Source organism: Trichosurus vulpecula, chromosome 2, assembly GCF_011100635.1.
Source record: "Trichosurus vulpecula isolate mTriVul1 chromosome 2, mTriVul1.pri, whole genome shotgun sequence".
In the NCBI taxonomy this organism is placed as follows: Eukaryota; Metazoa; Chordata; class Mammalia; order Diprotodontia; family Phalangeridae; genus Trichosurus; species Trichosurus vulpecula.
In genome coordinates, this window is record NC_050574.1 from 198,617,969 (window position 1) to 198,631,339 (window position 13,371).

At 37.1% G+C, this 13,371-nt stretch overlaps 1 pseudogene; it reads left to right on the forward strand.

Annotated features, from left to right (window-relative positions):
• The first annotated feature begins 2,600 nt into the window (after window positions 1-2,600).
• Window positions 2,601-3,157, forward strand: LOC118835951 (annotated as a pseudogene).
• The last annotated feature ends 10,214 nt before the right edge of the window (window positions 3,158-13,371 follow it).

Sequence of the window (13,371 nt, forward strand, 5' to 3'; positions counted from 1 at the left end):
GACCTGGGTTCAAGTCCTGACTCTGACACATATTCGCTATATAAAAATATTTGGGGGAAAGTCACTTAACTTTTTAGGAAATTTTTAAAGATAATATTGGTTTCAAAGCAGATGCTAATCTGAATTGACAGGGGATATTTCCTTATGGGGTTCTTTATACCAATAAAATCACAGTTTCGGGAAAAAAAGGTCTTGGATCATTGACTTAATCAGAGTAGCTAAGTCTGCCATAGTTGATCATCCTTACAACTATTGCTGTGTGCAGTGTTCTCCTGGTTCTATTTACTTCATTTTGCATCAGTTCATATATGTCTTCCCACATTTTTCTGAAACCATCGTACTCATCATAGTATTCCATTACAACTACATTATATATGTATATATATGTATATATATATATGATATATATATATATACATATAGATAGATATAGATATATACCACAACTTGTTCAGCCATTTCCCAATTGATGGGCATCCCCTCAATTTCCAAATCTTTGCTACCACAAAAAGAACTGCTATAAATATTTTTGTACAAATAGGTGTCTTTCTTTTTTCTTTGATCAATTTGGGATACAGATGTAATAGTGGTATTACTGGATCAAAGACTACAGTTTTACAACTCTTTGGGCATAGTTCCAAATTGTTCTCTAGTATGGCTGGACTAGTTCACAACTCCACTAACAGTGCATTAATGACCCAGTTTTTCCACATCCCCTTCTGCGTTTGTCATTTTCCTTTTCTGTCATGCCCCTCTTTGCCTTTGAACTATGACCCAGAAATGAGTATAGGTAATGGAATTGCCAAACAGTTGCCCTTCATGGCTCCCACTCCCTCTTGACCAAAAGTGATCCTCTCTGCCCTTAAATTATGACCCAGAATTGGGTACAGGTCATGGAGTTTCTAAACAGCATCTCATCCTGTATCCAGTGCTAGTGCAAGGGTACCCTGTAATTTCTTTCTGATCAGTTGCCAGTCCCCTTATCATCCCTGATTTGAGAGCTCCCTGCTACTGCTTCTGTCTCTACCACCTAGTCCCACCACTGATGTTTCATTCATGTGAGCTCTAGGATAACCTTTACCCCTATGTCAATGATGCTCTTTATGACCACCTAGGTTGTCTTGGGCTGGAAGAATGTCCCACTCTGACCTTTTGTTGGCTCTGCCACTCCAGAATTAAATTTGAGGTATGATTTTAAAGTTGTTTGGAGGGGCATGTTGGGAGAGCTCAGTTGAGTGTTTTTCTACTGTGCCATCTTGGTTCCACCCACATCCTAGCTTTCTTAGCCTCCACAACTAGGGAACTTCAGTATGTGTATTTATACCTAACCTCCTAATTTCCCAATCTTCTTAAATTTTATGAATGAATCTACTTCCTAATAATCAGAAACTGTTATGTGTCTATGTGACCATACCCTATTGTTCTATCTCTCCACTTCACTGTGTCATTGCTCCTCAACCTTTCTTTGCCTTACCACAACCTTCAAACCATGCACCCCTTAGAACTCTCTCAGGATATTACTCCTGCTCTTTCTTCACTTTCTTCCCTTCCCAATCTTAACCCCATATTTAACCATTTCAGCCCAAAACTGTCATCAGCTCTTGAATCCCTTGCTGCTCTACTGTTGCCAAATTCTACCCTAGATTACTCTTAGTATCCCCTCCTGGGTTCTGTGTCTTCATTTTCTATTAGCAGCTGTCTGGGTTTGACTCCCAGAACATTATGCTTTCTGCCAGGATAAGCTGATAACCTGAAATCTCATCACCATGCTGATACACTCAGTTTTTGATACTCAACACCTTCACCCCCTCAGTTGCCTCTTTCTAACTTCTGATTGGAGGGCTGGAGGGTGGAACAATAAATGCCTCTTAAAGTCTTCTTTTATAGAGGGCTCAGATCAGGACTTTCCCAGTAACTCTCCATTTTCCATTACCAGCTCTGTTTCATTTCAACTCCAGGGAACATCATATGCCCCTGGTTGGTAACAAAACCAGGATTGACACAGATTTCCTGATTCCAAGTCCAGTCCTTCTTACCATCATGCCTATATAACAGGTTTTTTTTAAATTGATACTTTACTTTTTCATTCCTTATCATTTTCTAAATGCCATAATCATTAATTGTCTTAATGAACCACTTTCATCATATCTATTTAACTCTATTTTCCATTACTGGAGCATGCCCACTTTCTTCTAGTCAAGCAGAGCTAGACTGGAAGCTATTTTTATTGACTCTCCAGATCATTAAATCTTCAGTGTGAATATTTATATCTCAGAAATCTGCAAACTATAAATTGTCTTAATTTATTTTGTTGATTGTCAAGACTTAAGAAAGTGATGAGGAAAATGTTAATAATGAAGTTTAAACTTATCTTGCATACATATATGTACATACATGCATATTCTGAGAGAACTAGTTGATAAACATTTAATAGCAACACCCCTGCTGTCAGGCCAGTTTGCATACCTACTTGACCTTGATTTCAGTGTAATTCAGTCGTTTCTTAGTTGTGTCTGAGTCTCTATGACCCCATTTGGGGTTTTTGTGGCAAAGATACTAGAGTGGCTCTTCCCTTGAGCTGTCCTAGATAATCATTTAAAATGGTGAGATACTCTCTTGACCCAGAGAACCTCACAAAATCATGTATGTCAAGGGGTTCAAACCTCTGGGTCCACTTCAAGAACACCTGTGAAACAGCCCAAGCTAGCAAGGGCATGCATATCTGAAAAGCTACCAAGTATTTGAAAGATGTCACATTGAAGAAACAATGTGCTTCCTTCTGTCGATACAATGGTGGAGTTGGCAGGTGTGCCCAGGCTATGCAGTGGGTTTGGACTCAGGGTCGTTGGCCCAAAAAGAATGCTGAGTTCTTGCTGCATATGCTTAAAAATGCAGAGAGTACCACAGAACTGAAGGGTTTGGATGTGGATTCTCTTGTCATTGAACATATCCAGGTTAACAAGGCTCCCAAAATGTGGGATGGCGTAGTTATAGGGCTCATGGTTGAATTAACCCGTACATGAGTTCTCCTTGCCATATTGAGATGATACTTACTGAAAAGGAACAAGTTGTTCCTAAACCAGAAGAAGAGGTTGCTCAAAAGAAAAAGATATCCCAGAAGAAACTGAAGAAACAAAAGCTTATAGCGGGGGAGTAAATATAACATCAGAGTGCAAATAAAAGTGAAATGAAAACATTTGTTACAGTAAAAAAAAAGATCCTAGAGTGGTTTGCTATTTCCTTCTCCAGCTCATTTTATAGATGAGGAACTGAGGCAAATAGGGTTAAGGGACTTGCCCAGGGTCACACAGCTAGTAAATGTCTGAAGCTGGATTTGAACTCATGAAGATGAGTCTTCCAATGTTGTACCTCTCCTATTCCCTGCCACTGCCTCCACTCTATCTCTCCCACCACTAGAAAGTCTCATCTCTTGTTCAGGGTGCTGCAAAAATTCTGTCTCCTCCATATGAACCCAGGTTATTATCTGAGTTAAGTTTATTTCCCTGTTCAGCTTCATAGGATTAATTTTCCCCTTCTGTAACTCTTGTGTGATTACCGCTTATATGACAAGCAATTAACATCTTATGATATCACAGGATTAGCAGATAATTATTTAGCTCTAAAATGGAGCTTTGAAATCGGCGAATTTAGCTCCTAGATTACACACATGAGTAAACTGGCGCCTGAAGAGTTAATATCACTTGCCCAAAACCATACAGATAATTTGTGACAAAGGCAGGATTCAAAATCAGATCCCTGCCTTCAAACCAACATTCTACCATAATGTGCCAGCTTTCAGCATTTCATCTTGTACATTATTTGCCTCAGCTGTCTATGTCCTCTTTTCCTAAATAGATTTTTTAAACTCGTTATGGGTAGACATTGGCTTTTTAAAATTTCTATTACAAGGCAAATTATAGGTATTCCATAAGTTATTGTTAGACATGTGCCTTTTTATCTTGTACAAAAGTATGTTACAGCTCAATAAAGCTAATTATTTCAGGGCTCCAGTGAGTTGAACTCAGGTACATGATGCTTTGGCAGTAAATGAATGTTCTATATATGCTGCCATGGAGCACAAACCAGATTTCTCTATTTCCTGGGAGCACATGACAAATATTCCACATGAGAGCCTATACAAGACATTTGTGTGCCTTAGATCAGGGTTGAAAGTGATCAGTACTGTCCCCTCGCCTTTTACCAGATGACATATAACTTAAATTACTACGAAATAAACAACAAAAGCCATAGAGTATTGAATTTTCTAGAATTAAAAATATGTTCATTTATAAAAAATAATGTTAAAAATGTTCCTTTTTGTGCTCTTTCCCTGCTGCACCCTAGGCAGGTGTCTGTCTTGCCTATCCCTAGGACCACCTTTGCCCTAGGTGGTATACATTTAGTGACCATTCAATAAATATTTGTTGGTAGTTAGAATGAGCAAAATGTAAATATTTGAAAGTTTTCCTAAACTCTGCAGTTGATGCCCTGAACTATAAGACCTGAATATTATTCCCCTTTGAATGCAAATTAAATCCAATCATTGAACACAAAATTAAATTTTACATTTACATTTTTGGTGACATGAATTTGTAAGTATATTTATTATTATAGATCACCATGATTTAAGTCATCTCTAGGCTATGAGCTAGGTAGAAGGGCTGGAATTTAGGATACCTAGAAGGACTGAGTTACTTCAGTTGCCATTGTGCATTTTTTTAAGTCTATAAGGCAAAGAAAATATAGTAAAATAAAAATTCCTGTTTCAAAGTTAAATGATAATATCTACTTACTTTTGGTATTTAAATTTTATCTGCATAGCTATGATAAGTTAAAATATGCTAAAATGATTAAAAATTATTTAAAAAATTTTTGCAGCATATCTGGTGCCTGGTCCTTCTGGTGTTAAAAATGACATTCATTCTTCTAAGTCACGAGTTGATCATATTGTTATAAAACTTACTACCATACAAAAACAAAGGAGAATTTTTATCATTATTTTTATTATTTCTCTAGCCCAAGGTCATAATGTGAATTCAGTTTACATCTTTACTTTGAGGAACTATGGGAAACAAGAGTGATACCTGGGATTTGATTTTCATACATGACCCAGTATCCTATTGAGAGACTTTAAGGTTTATATAAAGAGAAATTGGGGGCTTATGTAAAGGCCCTAAGTACCTGGAGTAAGACACAACCAGTAGCCATGTTGTGCTCTATATTTACAGTCTCCTAGGAAGGCACCCTTGAAGAATATGGGAGTTCTCCCTGAGCAAAGCAGGAGTTAGTCAAACTATGTCCTGCCTTGAGTTATTTTTGGAAAGACTTCTGATTAGGCAAATAGGAATATGATTTTATCTGGAGTTTTATGGACTCATTTTCCTAATGTAGATTCAGAGGCCTTTGAACAAGTTTCCTGGAAATAGTTTTATTTTTATCTACCTAAGATAGCTATTTGCTATCTTCCTAAGAAGAATTATGAAGTATCAATCAATCAAGAAACATTTATAAAGTGCCTACTATGTGCTTAGCACTATGGATGCAGGGATGCAAAAAGACACAAAAGACTTTTCCTGCCATCAAGGAGCTTACATATAATGGGGAAGATTCCATTCAAACAAATACATACATATATATATATATATATATATATATGTACACATACACATACACATACACATACACACACACATATATATATATGTGTGTGTGTATATATATATATATATATGTATATATATAAGCTCATCATGTCACTAGGGGATTCAAATGGGACCCTGTTTTCTAGAAGCATAGCTTAGGTAAAAACACTGAACCATCCATCCTTCCTTTTAGAGACACCTAAAGGTTGTCAGTAGGTGATGAGATCCCAGGATCTCATTTGATTAGTCACCAATAAACTCATAGTTGAGTTAACTGGGAGATATTGTTGCCAATTTGAGCTGCCACTGGAAACTTTGTTCCTGGGATCTGCCAAGACAAGCCACTTAAGTGAGGTGCTACCCCTGAAGCCAGCAGCTATATATACAGCCTTTACTACTTTAGCTCAGAGTTACTACCAGTATGTGCAGTTGACTAGATCCATCTATTAGGAGCAGTGAGGCTAGAGAGATGTTATTACTCTGAGGCCTCCAGTGTTATTTATCAACCTACTCTTTGTCATACCTGAGAAAAAGGAAGAGCCATATCTACTGTTCATTTAACACCCAGGGAAAGGATGGAGAGTGTTAGTGCTTCCAACAGAAGAATAAAAATTTCCCGCCAAGGGTTCATGTGAACATAGATTTAGAGCAGAAAGGGACTTTAAAGATAATTGACTCTAGCCTTCTTATTTTACATGAGGAAATTGGTTCCTCAAGGAGACAAAATAAAAACAGAACTGGAATTCAAACCTAGGCTTTATGACATGAAAAGTCAATGTGATTTTCTCTACACCATGTCTTTTAAAAAATGGAACCAATTTTAGACACCATAAAGAATGAGAAAGTGCTACTCTAAAATCACCATCATGGAACAGAAGTAATCCCAGGATCCCAGGTGATTTCTTGGTCTCTTGAAAGGTATACTGTTAGAGCATAAGCTCTAGCAGGTTCTTCCATGATGAAAAGACTTTGAATACAATCTCAGTAAGAAGATATGTGTTGTCCAAGAAACATCCTAGTAGTATCAGTCATGGCAGCCTATGAATTAAAGACAAATATAAAGTGTCCCTCATTCCTGTATATCCCCCTTCTGTTTCCACAGTGATTGAAGAGAGTAATAGGAAGGGGGCAAGGATACTAAGAATCACAATTTTAGATCTTCTAAAACATTAACTTAATTAGTGACACTCTAAATGCAAGGTATTTTCCAACAACCAAGAAACTGATATACTATTGGGAGAACTGTACTGCATTAGGGTTGCTATTCTTATGAGAAACAAAGGCAGAAGCCAAATGGGAGTATCAGCTAAATAAAAGAATGACTCAAAGGTTCTTCTTACAAAGGCAAATAAGGAAGTGGGTGAAGTTGCTTTCATTAGGTGCCCAAAGGCAACACTAGGTCAGCTCCTCTTGTAATAATCCTGACAAAGAAAAATAATAAAATGGAGATCATTGTGTCAATATCTGTTATAGAAGATGTTGATATAGAGAAATCCTATTAAGCAGTTGGCCAAACCTGGAAAATGTATACTTTGCTATTATGTCACATCAATATGAAGGTAAAGAATGTGAACATAAAGATAGAAAAAATATTAAAAGATATGGCTCAGCTATGAGAAACTGAAGAGACCAAAAGTTTGTATAATATTTAGTAACCACACACCTATATATTGTGAATAGTTCTCCTGGAAGAGAGTTAGAAAGCACTGGATATGGTGAATACTGGATAATATTTAAAAAAAATGAAACTAAAGATTTCATAACAGACTAGAAAATATTGGTTACTGAAATGAAAGACCTGTTAGAACCAGCTGTCTTTGTACAGTAAGATGATTGGCAGATTCTCACTAAATGAAAAAAATTCATGAATGGGTTGCAGTCTCTACCAATGGAGGGAGAACTCACACTGATGAGATCACAATTGTTTTTAAATATATCGTGGTATTGAAGAATTGGAGTTCTGGGCTCCATTTCTGATTCTCTGGATTTTTTATTTTCTCTGCTCTATCCCGGTAACCTTTTCGCCCCGGAAAATCACTCTGCTAAAGCAGCCTTTTCACCCTAGAAGATCATGCTGCTCCTTCAGCCCTTTCAACTGCTTGGTCAGCTCCTCCCAACACCTCCATTTTAAGCAAAGTGTACATGTCAGTCATGTTCACTTCTTCATTCTTCTCTAGTCTCTACTTTCAATCCTCTAGATTTTTCTTTACCATGACTCCTTACTAGAACTTTCTCCCCTACCCCTGCTTCTCAGCTTCATTTTATGTATTGTCTTCCCCTGTTAGAATGTAAGCTTCTTGAGGAAGACTGTCTTTCTCTTCTCGTATTCAGATTCTATTTATATTCCCAAAACTTAGCACAGTGCTTGGTGTGCATTAAACTTTCAGTAAATACTTATTTTTGACTTGTTGACCAATAAAATCACAGGTATAATTTTAAAAAATGTATTGAAGCAAACATCATGAGAGACATTATGATCCCCTGAGCTTTGAAATCAGAGGACATAGGATAAATAGTAGTTCTGCTATCATGATCAAATCCTTAATCTCTTTGGGCTTTTTTGTTTTGTTTTGTTGTGTTTGTTTTTTGTAGAGGAGACTGAACAGGACCATTGGGTGAAAGTAGAAAATAGATAAATTTGGGCTCGATTTGAGGAAAAAAGACATAACAACGAGAGCTATCTAAAATACAGTAGACTGCCTTGGAAAATAATGGGTTCTCTCTCTTTGGAGATCTTCATAAAAAGCCTAGCTTTTGGTTGTGGTGTATTGGAAATTAGTTTTACTTTTATGTCAGACTAGATGATTTGCTGAGCCTCCCAACTCTGAAATTTGGTGACTGTGAATAAATATGACGCTGATGTTCCTTTTTATGTTTCTGAACTTCATAATGAGAGGTTGTTGTTCAGCAGTTTCAGTCATGTCTGACTCTTTGTGACCCCTTTTGGGGTTTTCTTGGCAAAGATACTAGAATGGTTTGTCATTTCTTTCTTCAGCTCATTTTACAGATGAGGAAACTGAGGCAAACAGGAGTAAGTGACTTGCCCAGGGTTACACAGCTAGTAAGTGTCTGAGGCTGAATTTGAACTTAAATCTTCCCAATTCCAGGCCTGGTACTCTATCCGCTGTGCCACCTAGTTGCTCCCAAGAATTTGGGAGGGTAGTTAGTTAAAAGTAAAATCGGTGAGAGTATGAGTAAACCCAAAAACTAAAGCAGCACTGGAATTTCTGGGGAGTGATACTAAAAGACAGATGGGCTCCCTGGTGATCAGAACTATTCTTTATGTCTTCACCTTGATGTTGGGTGTTAAATTTATTCAACTTCTTGATATCTGTTTCAGATGAATAAATTAGTAGTCTAGGAGATAAGAGAACATTCTTCTTATGCCATGAATGATTCACCACATTAGAAGTTTGTAGTGACAAAGAGTTGATGTAATGGAATAATTATTACCCAAAAGCAGTGTAGTGCATTAACACCAGCTTACCTATCTATACTGCTCTGAAGTCACCAATTAAGTTTGTCACAAAATAGTTCCAGATTTAGTTGGATCTTATCGTTATTAATTATTTTCTAAAATATGCTTTCTGTTATTTTATTTAAGATTGCAGAGACTTTCATAGCATGATGTAAAAAGCACCAGGCTTTGGGATGTAGTCCCCGTTCTTCCATTAGGTAATTATTAAAACTTTAACAAATAATTTCACCTTTGTGGACCTCAATTAACTCATATGTAATATGGAGGAATGGATCTAGGCTCTATCTCTGGTCTTCTAGCATTCTAATTGATGTGTTGTAATAATCAATTTGTCTAATAAAGGCAAATTGGAGAGCTGCAAAATTTTCCAAGGGGCAATTTTGGTGCAACTCATCTGGTTAATTCATGCCTGGGCCCATCCTACCGATAATCAACTTTGCTTTGGAGGTATAGGCTTAGTCATTGTGGCACAACATATTTTGTTTTTCATACTTTATTGTCTTTTAGATAATTTTCAAAGATCATGTCGGCTGCCAACATCAACCAAATGCCCTCAGTGTGAACTTGACAGTGGCTCATGAGTTCACAAAGGTCTCATTCCACAAATATGATTCTCATTACTATGATGTGAGAGAGAAACTACTTAAAGATATTTGGCAAACATTCCATTCACATTTGCAACAGATAAGTATTCCCTTATCCTCATTAATTCATATCTCTTTGGCATAGTGAGCATGCATTGTCCTTTCACTTGTCACTGGTCTACAAGAACCCTGAAAAGGTTGTGAGAAGAACTTAGGCCTTTTCCTATGGGTGCCTGAGGTTACCAGCTGGTATCTGTGACTCTCACACAGTTTTGCTTTCTGGATGTAAATTAAGCTGCAAGTTAAAATGGAAAAGCATTATGCAGTGCCCTAGAGATATATTTGGGGTCAGCTCTAATTTTCATTTGCCTGAACTATCAGTTGTATATTCCCAAGCTTTCTTTAAGAATTGTTAAACTAGACTTTCATGATAAAAAACAGGAAAGTTTGTGTCACAAGATAGCATGTTCTATATAAAATGTGAAGTTGGAATATTTTTTCTTTTTTGAAATCAACCAAAAGTTATCCCAAGTTCTATCCCTTATTACGGAGTATTCATCCATTCCTGCATGCATTCATTTGTTCAGTGGATGTTTCTGGAATGCCTGCTACATGTCTAACACTCTGCTAGGTGATATATTGAATGTAAAGCTTATATTACAATAGTTCCCATCCAGCTTACACTCTTTTGGGAAGATAAAAGTACACACATAAGAAGTCAAACAGTAATACTAGACCAAAGTAAAGTAATAAGCTGGCATCAAAAATCGATCTTGTAGTATTTTCCACCTATTGACAGATGTGATAGGGTTATAAGTAGAAGGTAAACTTCTCAAGACAGGAATTCATTTTCTTGTTTTGACTTTGTAATGCTAGTAGTAGTAGTAGTGGTGGTAGTGGTAGTAGTAGTAGTAGTAGTAGTAGTAGTAGTAGTAGTAGTGGTAGTAGTAGTGGTAGTAGTGGTAGTAGTAGTGGTAGTGGTAGTAGTAGTAGTAGTAGTAGTAGTAGCAGTTGTTGTTTTGTTATTGAGTCATTTCAGTCATATGTGACCCTTTGTGATCCAATTTGGAGTTTTCTTGGCAAAGATACTGGGGTGATTTGTCATTTCTTTCCCCAGCTCATTTTATAGTTGAGGAAACTAAGGCAAACAGGGTTAAGCAATTTGCCCAGGGTAATTCAGCTAAGTGTCTCAGCTGAATTTTAATTCAGGGGTTCTATATACCATACCACCCCACTATCTCCCCACAACTGATCATAATGCAGTGTATGTAGTAGAGGCTTACTATATGCTTGTTGGATTGGAATGGGATCCCTTCTTGATGTTCGAGTAGCCTGTTCTAGGAGCCAATGCAGGGCTTAAATACTTCCTTGTAAGTTCCAACTAAAATCCCATCTTCTATAGGAAGCCTTTCCCAACCTCTCTCATTTCTAGTGCCTTCCTCTATTAATTATGTCCTATTCATCCTGCATATACCTTGTTTGTGTCTACCTGGCTGCATGTTGTCTCTTTCATTAAATTGTGAGTTCCTCCAGGGAAGGGACTATCTTTTGCCTCTTTTTGTATCCCCAGAATTTAGCACTGCCTGGCATGTAGTAGGCAATTAAATTGATTGAGATACCAAATGCTGACCCTGAAATACTTAAAGGGAAAGTTCATTATACTGTACTCATTAAGCTTGGAAACTGGATTGGTATTGAAAACTGTATGTGAGAAAAATTTCCAATAAGGGAAAGAAAAATCTCTGTGAGTTAATCTGTAGCAGCAACAGCAATAGAGATACTTCCAATACAAACATAGAAGTCATTCATAGAGTATTAGAGCTAGATGGGACCTTTGAGATCATCTTAGTCCAGCTATCTTATTTTAAGGATGAATAATGGGAGCTTCAGATACGTCATCCAAGGTGACTGAGCTGATGGCAAAGCTTTGACTAGAACTCATGTTTCCTAACTCCAAGTCCAAAAATCTTTCAGCTGTACCATACTGTTCCCTTAAAAATAAAACGAAATCAAGCCCCCACACTTCATGATTCCACTATTTTTTCCTTCCTCTGTGATGATGAGTTATTCTGTGAGATATTAACCTTCAGCTTCCTTGCAGGAGAGGGAAAAGACCACTGGGGAAACCTAAGGAGTGAGATTTTATAATGATCACCATGTGATACAATAGCACTTGCTGTTGATTTGAGCTCTGCAAAAGGTAACAAAGGCTGTGTGCCAGCAAATTGGTTCAAAGAAACACTATTTTGCCCTGAGAAACTGGGGACTGGCAAGTTTAAATTAATGACACACGTGCCTATCATCTCTGGTCTCCTGCCACAGCTTAGCCCTGGAGGTAGGAATATGTAATGATACCTTGTCTCACAAAGATCTGATCGAGTTTTCTTCATTATGCCATTCTCTGACAATTTAGTTTTTAATGTCATTATGTCCTGTGTGTCTGGCCTGACAACTTTGAATGCCTAATGGGGGCATTTGTACATTATGCATGAATTGGGGAATTCCATATTCAATCATGATGCAAATGACGAGTGGATCAGATTTAAGGCCTTGGAAGGAGAGATTTGGAATTTCAGGCCATCAGTTCTTTAACAAACTAAACAAACATTTAGTAAGTTTCTGCTACTAGAAATAGCATAGCGTAGTGCAAAGAATACTGGAGTTGAAGTCAGCGGACATGTGTTCAAACTCTCAACTCTGTTATTTACTACTTGTGGGTTCTTAGGCAAGTCAACTCAACTTAGCTAAGCCTCAGTTTTGTGACTTATAAAAATGAGGATTTTGGATGACAGAGTTAAATTCTCAATAAGACCCTGAATGGCTAAAACACAAGTCTGAGCTAAATAGGACGAAATTGAATCTATGTACAATAATAAAAATAAACACAACATAAATAAGTGACTATAAACAGGGAATAGGGATGGTGGCATGTAGAGTCTTACATGGGTTTGAGAAATCGACCTCACATGTACAAGATGGGGGCATGGCTAGAAAGCAGCTCATTTGAAAAAGATGTCAGTATTAAATGGACTGCTAGCTCAGTATGAGTTAGCAGTGTGATATGATAATAAAAAAAAAAAAAAGACATAACTCTCAGGAAAAAGGAGATAATAGCCCATTTATACTTTAATGTGGTTAGACAACATCTGGATTGTTATTCTAGGCACCACATTTTAGAAAGTACATTGAAAACTGGAGAATTTCTAGAGGAGAGCAACGAGAATTGTGATGGCTCTTGAGTTTCTACCATAGTAGGATTAGTTGAAAGAACTGGAGATGTTAGCCCAGAGAAGAAAAGACTCATGACAGGGAAGGAAAGTATTTGATACCTATCTTCAAGTTCTCGAAAGCTTAACATATGGAAGAAGGTTTATACTCATTTGTTTTGACCCTATAGGGCTATACTAGGGCAAATTGGTAGAAGTTGCAAAGAGATAAATTTAGGTTTAATATAATAAAATCCTAATAATCGGAAGTATACAAGAATAGAAGCAATGGCTTCCTCTTAGCAAAAATCTTCAAGCAAAGGCTAAATGTCCACTTGTCAGGTATATGGTAATTCTAATAATATGGGGGTTCTTTTTGGGTCTGAATTAGACTAGATATCCACTGGGGTCCCTTTCTACTTTGAAATTCTACAACTAAAGTACTTTAGACTCTACCCTCT